The 15,386-nt window shown below is 40.8% G+C and overlaps 1 protein-coding gene and 1 non-coding gene across 2 annotated transcripts in view; one reads left to right on the top strand and one right to left on the bottom strand.

The window, feature by feature from the left end:
• Positions 1-15,386, bottom strand: part of CNTNAP2 (contactin associated protein 2) — a 2,336,063-nt gene that overhangs the window by 472,700 nt on the left and 1,847,977 nt on the right. The window lies entirely within an intron of this gene.
• On the top strand, positions 7,677-7,748 carry TRNAW-CCA (transfer RNA tryptophan (anticodon CCA)). The gene has a single exon. It is a non-coding gene; the product is annotated as a tRNA-Trp (tRNA).

Raw genomic sequence — 15,386 nt, 5'->3', positions numbered from 1 at the left:
TGGAAAATTTTGAGCATTACTTTACTAGCGTGTGAGATGAGTGCAATTGTGTGGTAGTTTGAGCATTCTTTGGCATTGCTTTTTTTGGGGATTGGAATGAAAACTGACCTTTTCCAGTCCTGTGGCCACTGCTGAGTTTTCCAAATTTGCTGGCATATTGAGTGCAGCACTTTCACAACATCATCTTTTAGGATTTGAAATAGCTCAACTGGAATTCCACCACCTCCACTAGCTTTTTTCATAGTGATGTTTCCTAAGGCACATTTGACTTCACATTCCAGGATGTCTGGCTCTAGGTGAGTGATCACACCATCGTGATTATCTGGGTCATAAAGATCTTTTTTGCACAGTTCTTCTGTGTGTTCTTGCCACCTCTTCTTAACATCTTCTGCTTCTGTTAGGTCCATACCAATTCCGTCCTTTATTGAGCCCATCTTTGCATGAAATGTTCCCTTGGTATCTCTAATTTTCTTGAAGAGATCTCTAGTCTTTCCCATTCTATTGTTTTCCTTTATTTCTTTGTATAGATCACTGAGAAAGGCTCTCTTATCTCTCCCTGCTATTCTTTGGAACGCTGCATTCAAATGGGTATGCCTTTCTTTTTCTCCTTTGCTTTTCATTTCTCTTCTTTTCACAGCTATTTGTAAGGCCTCCCCAGACAGCCATTTTGCTTTTCTGCATTTCTTTTTCTTGGGGATTATCTTGATCCCTGTCTCCTGTACAGTGTCATGAACCTTCATCCATAGTTCATCAGGCACTCTGTCTATCAGATCTAGTCCCTTAAATCTATTTCTCACTTCCACTGTATAATCATTAGGGATTTGATTTAGGTCATACCTGAATGGTCTAGTGGTTTTCCCCAGTTTCTTCAATTTGAGTCTGAATTTGGTAATAAGGAGTTCATGATCTGAGCCACAGTCAGCTCCTGGTCTTGTTTTTGCTGACTGTATAGAGCTTTTCCATCTTTGGCTGCAAAGAACATAATCAATCTGATTTCGGCATTGACCATCTGTTGATGTCCATGTGTAGAGTCTTCTTTTGTGTTGTTGGAAGAGGGTGTTTGCTATGACCAGTGTGTTCTCTTGGCAAAACTCTATTAGCCTTTGCCCTGCTTCATTCTGTACTCCAAGATCAAATTTGCCTGTTACTCCAGGTGTTTCTTGATTTCCTACTTTTGCATTCCAGTCCCCTATACTGATGTTTAGCTATTTTAATGCAACTATTAAAAAAATCAATACATTTTAAAGAGTATAAGAAAAGACTAGCTATTTAACCTGTTCAAGAACTTTTTCTTATTCTCTCAACAAGCACACTGTCAGTTGAGCTTTTAGCTAGATTCAAATTAAGAGTTTTATAAATCTTGGAGAAGAATGAAAATAAGGGTTTTCAGCAAGTTTTATACTGTATCTCTCTGAATAAGCTGACATCCTGAATGCTACAATGTGTCCGTGATTTCCAGGCAAACAAATCTATGAGGAGAAACGTAACAAAGAGGATAAGGCAAATATATAGATGATTTTTTAAAACATTTTTGAACAAAAGAGGCATACTTTTTCTTAGCATATTAAATGAAAAATAATATTCTAAAATGAAGCTCTTTAAAAAATCATAAATTATCTGACTAGAAGAAAAGGGCAAGAGCATAAAATTCACTGGCTGTTTATAATAGTTAACAAAGTAGCTAAAATATGTAAAGATACAATTTAATACTAGCCTTGAATCATACTTTAAAAATATATTCTCTCTCGACTCTGAGTTAACATAATCTTATAAAATAATTTCAGTTATACAGTTTCAACTCGCAGTCTAACAAAAGGTAGCATAAAATCCAATTTTGAGCTGATGCAAATACAGTTACTAAATTTAGCCTGATAATTTTTGAAAGAGTGGTTTCTCCAAATATCTGAAATAAAAAGAATGACTTTGCATCAGATTACTGGTCAATGTAAATTTCTAAACTGCCCGGCCAAAACCATATCTTAACGTTCTACCAAAGTCAGCTCTAAAATTCATTAAATAACATAAGTCATTCCAAATGTCTCTATATTTGTCTTGCAAATTTAAGCACAACCAGAAGGCAGGCAAAGGCTCTGGTAAGTGAACAATAGAACTGTATGAAATACAGATCTGTGTGTGTTTTGAGCTGTCAAGTGTTTGTGAAAAGGTTACCGTGCATGGTGTGAAAAGGATGTTCCACAAGCTTTACGTCTTCTGGACTTCTGTTATAAGCTGCAAGAATCTGCTGTACTCATAGACTCTGAGACATATATCCTTGCCATTCTGTGGTAATGTGTGGTTATTTAGACCCAAGTTCATGACTCCAGACCTGGAGATTATATTTGTATGTATAATTTCCTCTGTTCTCTTAGGTAAAAAACCTTGAAGTAGACACTTCAGATCCTTTCTGTGCTTGAAAGTGTGACTTTTCCAGTTTAATTCAAGTTTAATTCAGTTACTAATCATCAGTGCATACCTTCATGTGGTAATTTTGAGATCTCAGAGCTTGGCAAATTTTGATAAACAGGGCCAGGTGCCTTAGAGAAGCAATGAACCAACTAACTTCATGCTTTGGAGTTCTAACTATATGCCACTCTACAAGGTAAAGAAACAGAGGCTCTGAAAGATTAAGAAACAGTTTACATGCCACACAACCAGGAGGTGGTAAAATTCAGTACTTTTTCAATTTTGTGCACAAACTACTCCATATAAAGATGTGTAAGTTAATCATCTAGAACAATACTCTCTTATATAAATATAGATTATAAAAAGCAGGAACACAGGCCTGACTTGACAGGTGCAGGAAATTCCTTAAGAGGAAAATAGTGCAGTGGCCAGTCACAGTGGATGGTGACTGCAGCCATGAAATTAAAAGACATTTGCTCCTTGGAAGAAAAGCTATGATCAACCTAGAGAGCATAATAAAAACCAGAGACGTCAGTTTGTCCACAAAGGTCCATATAGTTAAAGCTATGGTTTTTCCAGTCGTCAGTATGGATGTGAGAGTTGGACCATAAAGAAGGCTGAATGCTGAAGAATTGTAGCTTTTGAACTGTGGTGCTGGAGAAGACTTTTGAAAGTCCCTTGGGCTGCAAGGAGATTAAACCAGTCAATCCCAAAGGAAATCAGTCCTGAATGTTCATTGGAAGGACTGATGCTGAAGTTGAAACTCCAATACTTTGGCCACCTGCTGAGAAGAGCCAACTCATTGGAAAAGACCGTGATGCTGGGAAAGATTGAGGGCAGGAGGAGAAGAGGACAATAGAGGATGAGACGGTTGGATGGCATTATCGACGCAATGAATATGAGTTTGAGCAAACTCTGCTAGATGGTGAAGGACAGGGTAACCTGGCATGCTGCAGTCCACGGGGTTGCAAAGAGTCGGACATGGCTGAGAGACTGACCAACGAGCGCCTGACTCTGGGGTCTGCTTCCTGTGTGTGGAAACTTCCCAGCCAGCATCAGGAGTTATTTACAAGTCGGGAAAGAGCAAGTCTGCGTTTAGTTTAACATTTTAAAGTTCATTGGTGCAACATAGCTTATTTTCCTCCAAGAAAATCTGAAGCTACTGCATATGTGAAAAGAAATGACTTGGGTGTAGAAATTTATTCTAAAAGAATGATGGCATTGGTCAATTTACTAGCCTGTGCCTGCCGATTGCTTTGAACAAAAGCTATTTGATTTATTTCACTATATTTGAAATCATATTTATTCTACTTTTCTAAGCCTTAGAGTAAATCAAACTTCTTTATAAACTTTATTTAGCTACCAACATCCACCATATTTCAGCCATTCTAATGAGACTTTCAGAGGTTTTTTTTTTAGCATTGCACAGGTTGCCACTGCCATCCATCCAAGTTAGATAAGATTAACAGAGGTCCAGCGGGTTGGACAATAACTGTTTGGGGGAGTAGAAGGCTGTTCATTTCCCTTGCTTTAAAAAGTTCACTTAAAGAAGTAGAAATCTTAAAGAAAAATTCTTTATGAATCTAAAGCTAAATGAAATAATGTATGTACCTTATATTTATCTTCCAAGTCACTTCTACCCTTTCTAATATGTAGAGTTGTTTTGTGATCTTATTATAGCAAATACTAAGCCTTGAAAAATCTGCTGTTTTCATATAAGAGCTGACTATGGAGATGAATGTCAATCTAAATTGATTTCTCTGGCATTTATTAGTAATTCAATTTTGCTCTCTGTAATTAACTATGGGATTATAAATAATTCAAATTAGAGGGGAAAATACAGTCTTCAGACATATCCAAATCATCGAAACTGCTTTTAGATATGTCAACCTGTTTTAAGAGTCAAAAATGCCATTGTCTTATTACGTGAATATAAATCAAGAAAATATTTTTAAAACATTATTTTCTTCATGTACATTTCCCCCATGGTCTCAGTTTTCCTTCATAAAATCCTTCTTTTCACCTTTCTCATTTTTTTTTTTTTTGGACATTTATCCTAAGTGTTTACAAGACAATCTCTATTACAGAGATTATAGAGACTTTACAGGGACTACCATCTATATATTAGTCAATCAATCAAATTTTAATTTGGAAAGAATGAAATCATATGAAGATCATAGTGATTTGATGCATTCAATGTGTAAAAGAGATGTTGACTTTAATTTTCTTTGAATTTTGAATATTAGTAAGATAAATACCAGATCTTGAACAAAGTCAAGGAAGTAAGTATGTGACAAGAGATTAAAAAACATAAGTCAAAGGCATCGGATAAACTCTGACAGTTTTATACACTGCTTTTCACATTTTGTTGTGCAAGTAGAAAGCATTTTTGTTCTGTTCTTATTCTGAGCTCCCTAAATATTTCAAGTCCTAATCTCTGCCGTCTGCGGCTTTGATGCTGTGTTTCATGATGCACTGGAGGTTTCATTCACGTCTTTAACATCCACTGTTGAGGGTTAGGACTTGTGGTGGGTGGAGTTCTTAACTGCTCCCTCTGTTTGCCCCAAGATGCTTCATTTTAATCTCTTTTCTTATCAGAATTTCAGCTTGGATTTCATTTGAAGAAGGTACACCCAGCTCAAAGGATATTTGTATCTGATTTTAATTTCAAGTAGAGGATGATTAAATGTACTTGTTCTCACAATTTCACCACCCTTAAATACTTCCATGTGCTATTTAACATTTTTTTCATCATTTAAATCCACTCAATATGAAAAGGCTGCATACTGTGTGATTCCCATGATATGGCATTCTGGAAAAGGCAAAACTATGGAAGCAGCAAAAAGATGGGTGGTTGCCAGGAGTTAGGGTGGAAAGAAGGGTGAACTGGCGGAGCACAGATGATTTTTAGGGCAGTGAAATGTTCTGCGATGGTGGATACATGTCACCGCACATTTAGCCACACTCACCGGATGTAAAAATTAAGAGTGAACCCTGATGTAGACTATGAACTTGGGTTGATAGTGATGTGTCAGGGTATATTCATCAAATATGCTACTCTTGTGGGGCTGCTGATGGTGGGGAGGTTGCGTGTATGTAGTAGGGCAAATGTAACAGGAACACCTGTACTTTCTGTTCAATTTTGCTGTGAACTTAAAACTACTCTAAATTTTTTAAAATTAACAATAAAATTAGCTTACTTGTAGTATTATGCTAAACATGTGTGTTAGTCGCTCAGTCACGTCTGACTCTTTGTGACCCCATGGACTGTAGCCCTCCAGGCTCCTCTGTCCATAGAACTCCCCAGGCAAGAATACTGGAGTGGGTAGCCATTCCCTTCTCCAGGGGATCTTCCCCACCCAGGGATGGAACAGGCATCTCCTGTGTCTCCTGCATTGCAAGCTGATTTTTTTTTTACCATCTGAGCCACCAGGGAAACCTATGTTAAGTAGACATCTTCACAATTAACTTCCTAGAATTTCTTATATTTCCAACAGGGTGCAAGGAAAATGGTTTCTAAGGAAAGAATCTACTGGTGAAGATGTTGTGAAGAGTGTTGAAATGACAACAGAGGATTTAGAATATTACATGAATATTGATAGTTGATAAAGCAGTGACAGGGTGTGAGAGGACTGACTTCAATTTTGAAAGGAGTTTCATTGTGGGTAAAATGCTATCAAAGACTGCATGCTACAGAGAAATTGTTTGTGGAAGGAAGAGTCAGTCGATATGGCAGACCTTACTGACATTTTATTTCAAGAAATTGACACAGCAGCCCCAGCCTTCAGTAATCACTACCCTCCTCAGTCAGCAGCTATCAATGTGGAAGCAAAATCTTCCACCAGCAAAGAACCCACTGAAGGCTCAGATGATGACTAGAAATTTTTTTAGCAATAAAGTTATTTTAATTAAAGCATGTACATTTTTAAAAAATATAATGCTATCACACACTAATAGACTACAGCATAGAATCAACACCACTCTTATATGCACTGTGCTTAGTCGATCAGTCATGTCTGACTCTTTTCGATCTCATGGACTGTAGCCCACTAGGCTCCTCTGTCCCTGGGATTCTCCAGGCAAGAATACTGGAGTGGGTTACCACATGCACTGAAAGTGAAAGTCGCTCAGTCATGTCTGACTCTTTGCCACCCCATGATTATAGAGCCCATGGAATTCTCCAGGCCAGAATACTGGAGTGGGTAGCCTCTCCCTTCTCCAGGGGATCTTCCCGACCCAGGAATCGAACCCAGGTCTCCTGTATTGCAGGGGGATTCTCTACCAGCTGAGCCACAAGGGAAGCCCAAGAATACTGGAGTGGGTAGCCTTTCCCTTCTCCAGCAGATCTTCCCGACCCAGGAATCGAACTGGCGTCTCCTGCACTGCAGGGGGATTCTTTACCACTTTACCAACTGAGCTATCAGGGAAGCCCACGTGCAATAGGAAACCAAACCAAACACAAAACAACTGTTTAACCCGCTTTATTACAATATTTGCATCATTATGGTGGGTCTGGAACCGAACCCTCAATGTCTCTGCAGTCTGCCGATACTCACAACAAGAGGCTGCAGAAAAAAAACTATGGCGAGAGCTGAAACATTACTGTTCAAAACAGCACATCATATATGCTGTTATACTCACTAAAATAATAAGTCTGGCACATTGAGGATAAAACATGGATGCAATTTTCTGCATCTTAGTTGAATAATAGTTTGGGATTGAATGGTGCCTTTTAATCTACTTTGCCTATTCCTTCTAGAAACTTCTTTGGCTCTTCCTATCAATCCCAATTTCTACACATATTCTGCTCCTTTCCTTTTTAAATTAATTTTTAATTGGAATATAATTGTTTCACAACATTGTTTTAGTTTCTGCTGTGCAAAAATATGAATCAGCTATACATGTATACACACATCCCCTCATTCCTGAACCGCCTTCCCACCCCTCCAGCCCACCTCTCTAGGTGGGCACAGAGCACCAGGCTGAGCTCCTTGTGCTCTGCAACTTCCCAGCAGCTATTTCTTTTACACATGGTAATGTGCACATGTCAAAGCTGCTCTCTCAATTTGCCCCACCCTCTCCTGTGTCTGCAAGTCCATTCACTGTATCTGCAAGTCTATTCCTGCCCTGGAAATAGGTTCATCAGTTTCTAGATTCCATATATATGCATTAATATATGATATTTGTTTTTCTCCATTTCTTCCTGATCTGAGAGTCCTGACATCTCCCCCTTTGTCTGTCTTTGTCGGCCACATTACACATTACACCAGGCTTCCTTGGTGGCTCAGACGGTAAAGCATCTGCCTCCAATGCGGGAGACCCAGGTTCAATTCCTGGGTTGGGAAGATCCCCTGGAGAAGGAAATGGTGACCCACTCCAGTACTCTTGCCTGGAAGATCTGGTGGGTGGGGGAGCCTGGTAGGCTACAGTCTATGTGGTCACAAAGAGTCAGACACGACTGAGCGACTTCACTTTCATTTTCAGTTCCCAAACAAGGTGCTCAAGGGTCCCTCAGGGCACAAGACCCAGCCTCAGGTGACATGCAGTTGCCTCATTCATCTTTCTCAAAGCCCTGTTGTTGCACCTCGATTTCCTCCCTACTACATCTCTATTTTCAGCTCTCTGACCCACTGCTTTAGCTCCCCTTCCTCTCCAGAGGAAGTCTGCCTCATGGCTCAGGTCCTGGACTCCAGGATTAGACTGCCCCTGTTGACACCATTACATTACTTATTAACTGTTTGGGCAAGGTAATGTTCAAGCTGGTTTTAGAAAAGGCAGAGGAACCAGAGATCACATTGCCAACATCCGCTGGATCATGGAAAAAGCAAGAGAGTTCCAGAAACACATCTATTTCTGCTTTATAAACTATGCCAAAGCCTTTGACTGTGTGGATCACAGTAAACTGTGGAAAATTCTGAAAGAGATGGGAATACCAGACCACCTAACCTGCCTCTTGAGAAATCTGTATGCAGGTCAGGAAGCAACAGTTAGAACTGGACATGGAACAATAGACTGGTTCCAAACAGGAAAAGGAGTACGTCAAGGCTGTATATTGTCACCCTGCTTATTTAACTTCTATGCAGAGTACATCATGAGAAATGCTGGACTGGAAGAAACACAAGCTGGAATCAAGATTGCCGGGAGAAATATCAATAACCTCAGATATGCAGATGACACCACCCTTATGGCAGAAAGTGAAGAGGAGCTAAAAAGCCTCTTGATGAAAGTGAAAGAGGAGAGTGAAAAAGAGGCTTAAAGCTCAACATCCAGAAAACGAAGATCATGGCATCCGGTCCCATCACTTCATGGGAAATAGATGGGGAAACAGTGGAAACAGTGTCAGACTTTATTTTTCTGGGCTCCAGAATTACTGCAGATGGTGACTGCAGCCATGAAATTAAAAGATGCTTACTCCTTGGAAGAAAGGTTATGACCAACCTAGATAGTATATTCAAAAGCAGAGACATTACTTTGCCGACTAAGGTCCGTCTAGTCAAGGCTATGGTTTTTCCTGTGGTCATGTATGGATGTGAGAGTTGGACTGTGAAGAAGGCTGAGTGCCGAAGAATTGATGCTTTTGAACTGTGGTGTTGGAGAAGACTCTTGAGAGTCTCTTGGACTCCAAGGAGATCCAACCAGTCCGTTCTGAAGGAGATCAGCCCTGGGATTTCTTTGGAAGGAATGATGCTAAAGCTGAAGCTCCAGTACTTTGGCCACCTCATGAGAAGAGTTGACTCATTGGAAAAGACTGTGATGCTGGGAGTGATTGGGGGCAGGAGGAGAAGGGGACGACAGAGGATGAGATGGCTGGATGGCAATAATGGACTTGATGGATGTGAGTCTGAGTGAACTCTGGGAAATGGTGATGGACAGGGAGGCCTGGTGTGCTGCGATTCATGGGGTCGCAAAGAGTCGGACACGACTGAACTACTGAACTGAACCAACCTCTCAAAGCCTTGGTTTCCTTGCTTACAAACTTGACATAAAGATGGTAACTGCTTTACAGGGTGGTTGCAAGGATTCCATGAAGAAAAACACAGACTTAGTACTTAAACTGTGCGTGGGATTTGGGAAGCCCTTAGTAAACACCCAGAGCTGTCCAATAGCAACAGGCACTGGCTTCGGAGCCAGCTGGGAGAGGAGGGTGGTAGAGTCCTGTGGCTGCTGGAACCAGGTGCTATTAACTGGGTGGCCTACCCTGACAGAAATCTCTTTGTTGTCTTCTCTGTGTGTGTCTCTATTTGTGTCTCCTCCTCTCACAAGGACACCAGTCATTTTGTATCAGGACCCACCCTAAGGATCTCATCTCAGCCTGATTACATCCACAAAGACCCTATATCAAACAAAATCACAGTCACAAGTACTGGGCTTAGGACTTAAACACATCTCTTTAGACACATGATTTAACCCCTAAACAGTAGGGAAGCGACCCTTGCGCTGGACAGTAGCCACCCTCTCCCCTCTCTTCCCACTTCCCAACTTCCTCCATCTGGTCCTTCCTCTTTTTCTCAATTTTCTCACTTAGAGAGGTTGTCAGATCCCCTGACCTCATTTCCCACATTCTGGTTTTCTACTATCAGATATAATACTTTAGGTGTGGTCCACTGATGCTTGCCATGGAGTCCTGTAATTTGGACACTTGACAAGGTGACATGAGGAGTATTTCGCTTGGTGTGTATTTCTGTGGCCACATCATACATATGCCTTATATTGAGTGTGGAATAAATTATAACAAGCTGCTTTTTAAAAATCCCTTCTTGACTCAGTGGTAAAGAAACTGCCTGCCAATGCAGGAGATGCGGGTTCAATACTTGAGTCAGGAAGATTCACTGGAGAAGGAAATGGCAATCCATTCCAGTATTCTTGCCTGGAGAATTCTATGGACAGAGGGATTCTCCAGGAAGCATGGCGGGCTATAGTTCATGGTGTCCCAAAGAGTTGGACAAGACTTAGCCACTAGGAAAACCACCAACAACAACATCACCAACAGTTTGTAACCGTCTCTCTTGCTGCTTTAGCCTATTTTCCTTTTTCTGAATGCTTTCTTGAGAGAGTTAATACTGATGAACACGGTCTGATGGCTCCTAGAATTGGAATGGATTGGCAGTCTCAGGAAATACTCTGTGTAGTCTGAGTGGCTTCCAGACGTTGCAGCCTGGACCAAGCAAACCAGTGGCAGGGTGGACCTGCTGTGGTACATAATCCACCACCAGAAAAAACAGAGCTTCCATTTGCACATTATCACATTCCCTCTGGAATTCCTACCCCACAGTGTCCTTGAGAGACCCTGGAATGTCATCAGCATCTTCCTAGAAGACAAAGAAGCGGTCTGAACCATTCAACAGACGCAGGAGGAAGCTTGGGAAGTGGTCTCCAGCCCTGGGCCTGGCCCTTCAGACAGCCGCCATGCTGGTCTCAAGGATGGGTTTCTCTCAGCATTGACTCTGAATTACAAGCAGGACTGAGACACAGTCAACACAAAACCAACACATTCCTTTAGAAGAGGGAAGGCTGCTCCTAGCTAGAAAGATCGGCTAGTTCACATTATGGTTTTCCTTTCCCTCACTACTTTCCTCAACTTATTTTCTTCCTGTCTTCATTTTTGTTCCAATATTTGTAATTTGCCTTGACATGCATATTTAAAATGTTACAAGGATTCAATGTGACTATTGTAATGCTTTCTATACTAGAAATATATACTAGGGATAGTCCGCAATGGGGATAATTTGTAGGTGACTAATTGGGACCCGACAGGATCATTCTTAACAATTTCCTCTGGAGGGTTTTCTTTCTCTCGAAGGGCTTATAAATTCTCTTTGATTTGCAAAAATGCACACTCTCAAGTCCCACCCCAGTGTCTTGGACTTACTCTGTATTCTCACCAGTGAATCCCTCTCTCATATTTGTGTACTACTCTGTGCAGAGTGGGCTCTCAATAAATGTATGTTGAATAAATCCACCTCAATTGTATTTATTTGGCTTGTTGTTGTTATTTAGTCACTAAGTCATGTCGGATTCTTTTGAGACCCCATGGACTGCAGCCCACTGGGCCCATTGCTTGTCCTTTATTAGTCTCATGAGTTTCTGAAATTCAGAAGCCTACGAAAATAACAACAAATACTGCATAAAATATGAATCTTCATAAAACTCTGTATGGAGCGGATACTATTATTTTCATTTTATGGACATGAAGACAGAGGTGAGACAAGTTAAGTACACAAGTTGCCAAAGGCATTCAGCTCAGAAGCAGCAGAGGTGGCGTCGTCTTTTATTGTCGCTGCTCTAGCAGAGGAAATAGTAGATGCTCACTGAGCAATGGGTTAAATGAATGGATGCAATAAATGACTCTCAAAAAATCTACTTTATATTAACAATTGCATCCAGACCCTTAGGAAATAGGATCACTTCCACGCAATGCAGGAAGCTGGCCAAAATACGTCCACATAATAAGAGAAAATAACAGTGCTTATCATCTCCAGGCATTGTCTTAGCTATGAAGCCTTACTGCTAATAGGGCTGCGGCTGTCTGGATCGTGAGGAGTTTAACAGACTGCAAATAACAGATCGAGGCCAGATTAAGAATGGCCTGCAATGAAGGCTAATGGTGTCTGCCATAAAATAGAGCTATTACAATTGGAAATCCCATAAGGCCCATAACATCCCTCTTTAATTCATTAGTTATTATGAAAATAAGAAAAGGGATAAAGTCTTCATTATCCAATCATTTCTCTGCCTGTCAATTAAAATTTAAAAAGGATGGGAAGAGGATCAGGTCCATGAACTGTAATGTTGAAGGATGTCAAGAAGACATAGTCTTACATCTAACTTTCAGCAGGAGGCACAAACATTAACACTAACCGCCCACCCAGTGTTTCTGAGGACCACATGTCTGGATACATAAATGGATATTTCTGAGTCTTCAAAATTACTTTCATCAGCAGTATAATTGCCCAACTGAAGGATATCTGATCACAGACAAGAACAGGCAGCCAATCCTTGCTGGTCAAGAGAAGAAACCATGAACAGAGGAGCCTGGCCGGCTACAGTCCATGGCATTGCAGAGTCCAACATGACTGAGCGACTAAGCCCAGCACAGCACAGCTCTGTAGACTGAAATTCCCATGTGAGTCTGACGTCACTAAGATCAAGGTATTGTCAGGACCAAGTTGTTTTTCTGGAGCTTCTATGACAGAATCCATTTTCTTTTCTTTTCCAGCTTTTAGAAAATGCCTACATTTTTTGGCTCATGGACTCCTTCTTTCTTCTTCAAAATTAGCAATATACCAGCTCTTTGGTACTTTTCCTGTCATTAGACATCAGATTTTTTTTTATGATCATAGCTGGGACTCATCTGATTACACGGGGCCACCCTGATAATCCAGGATAGTCTCTCATCTCCAGGTTCTCATCCTCAGCCACATTCTGAAAGTCCCTTCTGCCAGGTAAGGGAACACTTTCACAGGGTCTGAGGATTAGGATGCGGGCATCTTTGGGAACCATTATCCCCCCACCACACTAGCTTACAGTCAAAGTGCATCATTTTCAGTGCTGACAAAGACAGGTGGGCAAATACTATCACCCAAGCTCATGTCCTCAGCTTTTCCAAACATTCTGTATTTCCATTTCAATAATTTACCTCCCTGCATAAGAGAGTGAAAAAGCTGGCTTAAAACTCAACATTCAAAAAACTAAGATCATGGCATCCAGTCCCATCACTTTATGGAAATAGATGCGGAAAAAGTGAAAGCAATGACAGATTTTATTTTCTTGGGCTCCAAAGGCACTGCAGACAGTGACTTCAGCCATGAAATTAAAAGACTCTTGCTTCTTGGAAAGAAAGCTATGGCAAACCTAGACAGTGTATTAAAAAGCAGAGATATCACTTTATCAACAAAGACCCATATAGTCAAAGCTATGATTTTTCCAGAGTTCGTGTATGGAGTTGGATCATAAAGAAGCCTGAGCACCATAGGATTGATGTTTCTGAACTGTGATGTTGGAGAAGACTCTTGAGAGTCCCTTGGACTGCAAGGAGATCAAACTGGTCAATCCTAAAGGCAATCAATCCTGAATATTCATTGAAAGAACTGATGTTGAAGCTGAAGCTCCAATACTTTGACTACCTGATGCAAAGAGCTGACTCATTGGAAAAGACCCTGATGCTGGGAAAGACGGAAGGCAGAAGGAGAAGAGGACAACAGAGGATGGGATGGCTAGACAGATTCACTGTTTCCACTGTTTCCCCATCTATTTGCCATGAAGTGATGGGACCGGATGCCATGATCTTAGTTTTTTGAATGTTGCGTTTTATGCAGCTTTTTTTGCTGATGAAAATGTGATGATCAATTTTATCTTTCAATGGGACACAGAGTAAAGAAACAAATAGTCTTCATCACGTGTGGATTCCCTATGACCCACACTGACAACCTGTCTCACTGTTGCTTCATCAGCACTTTGCTTTCAACTGAGTGATGCATCTTGTAATTCGAGCCTTTTCTCATGATTGATTTTTTAGGAAGAATGTAATTTTTTTTCCTGGAAAAAATAATAATAGCTCTCCCTCTTTTTAAAGCATGTTGGACAGAGGGATGCTGATGGAAAATGAACTGTGCTTTCTTATAAATTTCTCTTGGATCTTAGCTCTGTTTTTTTCCCTTAAGATCACTACATAACATATTCTGTTGAAGTCCATTTAGCATTGTGTGGGAAGTTGTATCTATTTCGGGAACCCATGGCACCCTCTGAGCATTTGACAGGCTCACACCTGATTAATCCCTCTCCCTTTCCTGCCATCAATATTATTTAGGGGCACTGGTCAAACCATATTGACACTCTGCTGACATCTTCTCTGGTGCCCAATTACCTTTCTGTCAGGATACGATCCAAGAGGTGACAGGAGAATTCTATGCTGTGCCAAGCAAGGTGGCACCAAAATGTCCCTGAGACAGAATATAATATATCATTTTTATGCTTCTTCTGAAAACTAAAAGAGACATCTCCCTGGCCTCGATGCCAAGGGGTCTTTTAACTCACAGGCCGTGTTGTACCTTGAGCTCTCTGGCACCTGCTGGATGAGCCTGGCTGATACTTTCTGTTTCATATCCCAAGGTGGATTCCTAATGAAACAGCAAAGGCCCTTCCCTTGGGCTCTTAGCCCTGACCCACATATTGGAAAGCAGTTCCTCTTCTGAACGAGTTGAGCTGCTAGGTTTTTTGAGGAAAATCCTGTTCAGATGCATCTTTACGGTACAGAAAATCTGGCCAGTGAACTTCAGTAGAGCAAATATAAGGCGTAAAATACCCAGGGCTGTAGAACCTTTCTGCAGTCCATTCTGGCAATGCTGTGATACTGAAACGCATGCTGTGAGGCTAAAAAGGATTCAAATAACATTTTCTTTTTCTTTCTTCATTTTAAATTTTAAGATGGCTTTCATTCAATCAAAAGGGCATCTGCATTTATATATCTAAAAGGGAAATGTATCAGTAGCTACTCATTTTAATATTTTACCTGCACGTACACATTTGAGTATTAACTACTGTCTTGGCCTGTTGAGGAGCCAGAAGAGCATTCCTCAGAAGTGACATCATGACGGAACTCTGAGTGTGTGATGGGAGTGTGCTTACGGGACGTAGTCAAAACAATGACAAATATTTGGGGAGGATTTATCAGTGAAATACAGATGTGCACTCTCACTTAGGAGTGTCCCCTTTTAAACATCAGATCTATCATACAATGTAGGTATTATTACTTCAATTCTTTCCTAAGGAAACGATCACAGAGAGCTTTTGCAACGTGTTCAGAGTCACTAAGCTAGCCACAGAGAGAAGACTCAAAACCAGATTACATTTAGAAAATAATTTGAACTTATTTATGATAAAATTGTACTGTTCTCTTGGCTCAGATGGTAAAGAATCTGCTTGCAATGCAGGAGATTGAAGTTCGACCCCTGAGTGGGGAAGATCCCCTGGAGAAGGGGATGGCT

This window comes from Ovis canadensis, chromosome 4, assembly GCF_042477335.2.
Source record: "Ovis canadensis isolate MfBH-ARS-UI-01 breed Bighorn chromosome 4, ARS-UI_OviCan_v2, whole genome shotgun sequence".
Lineage (NCBI taxonomy): Eukaryota > Metazoa > Chordata > Mammalia > Artiodactyla > Bovidae > Ovis > Ovis canadensis.
The sequence above is the reverse complement of the archived record's forward strand: the minus strand, read 5'-3'. Positions and strand labels throughout refer to the sequence as shown.